This window comes from Schistocerca cancellata, chromosome 3, assembly GCF_023864275.1.
Source record: "Schistocerca cancellata isolate TAMUIC-IGC-003103 chromosome 3, iqSchCanc2.1, whole genome shotgun sequence".
In the NCBI taxonomy this organism is placed as follows: domain Eukaryota; kingdom Metazoa; phylum Arthropoda; class Insecta; order Orthoptera; family Acrididae; genus Schistocerca; species Schistocerca cancellata.
This window is the reverse complement of record NC_064628.1, coordinates 412,519,495-412,519,910: the sequence shown is the minus strand read 5'-3', so window position 1 is coordinate 412,519,910 and position 416 is coordinate 412,519,495. Positions and strand designations below refer to the sequence as shown.

The window sequence follows — 416 nt, the reverse complement described above, 5'->3', positions numbered from 1 at the left end:
CTTTGAGACAAGCATATGACTACTGGCAGGATCAACCAGGGAGCTGCGTCAACTAGAGCTGAGCAGCCGGCCGCCCGGGAGTGTGTCCCAGGGGCCCGCGCGAACACGCAAGCGTCCGCTCAATTATTCTGCAAACAGGAGGAGGCTGAGCTCCCCTGCACAATACACCTCGAAACCCTCTCAGGTCCCGGCGGCGCGCAGCGCCGTCCTAAGTACTTGGTCGGGTTCGAGAGAGGCGCAATCGCCCGGAGTTAGGCGAGTAGACGCTTTAGGTGCGACCACCCGTGCTCCCAACTGAGCTTGCCGCTGCCGACAGAGGCCCGGGAGCGTGCTGTCGTGGCATTGCCGGCGGGAGACAACACGCGCCACCTACGGTGACCGGCAGCTCCAACGCCAGCGCCACAGAAGGGCAAAGG

The 416-nt window shown here is 63.7% G+C and overlaps 1 non-coding gene across 1 annotated transcript in view; it reads right to left on the bottom strand.

The window, feature by feature from the left end:
- Window positions 1-42, bottom strand: part of LOC126178812 (small subunit ribosomal RNA) — a 1,909-nt gene extending 1,867 nt beyond the window's left edge. Inside the window, exon 1 of the ribosomal RNA XR_007536664.1 lies at window positions 1-42. This exon is cut by the window's left edge and continues 1,867 nt beyond it. This is a non-coding gene — a ribosomal RNA (small subunit ribosomal RNA).
- Window positions 43-416: the final 374 nt, after the last annotated feature.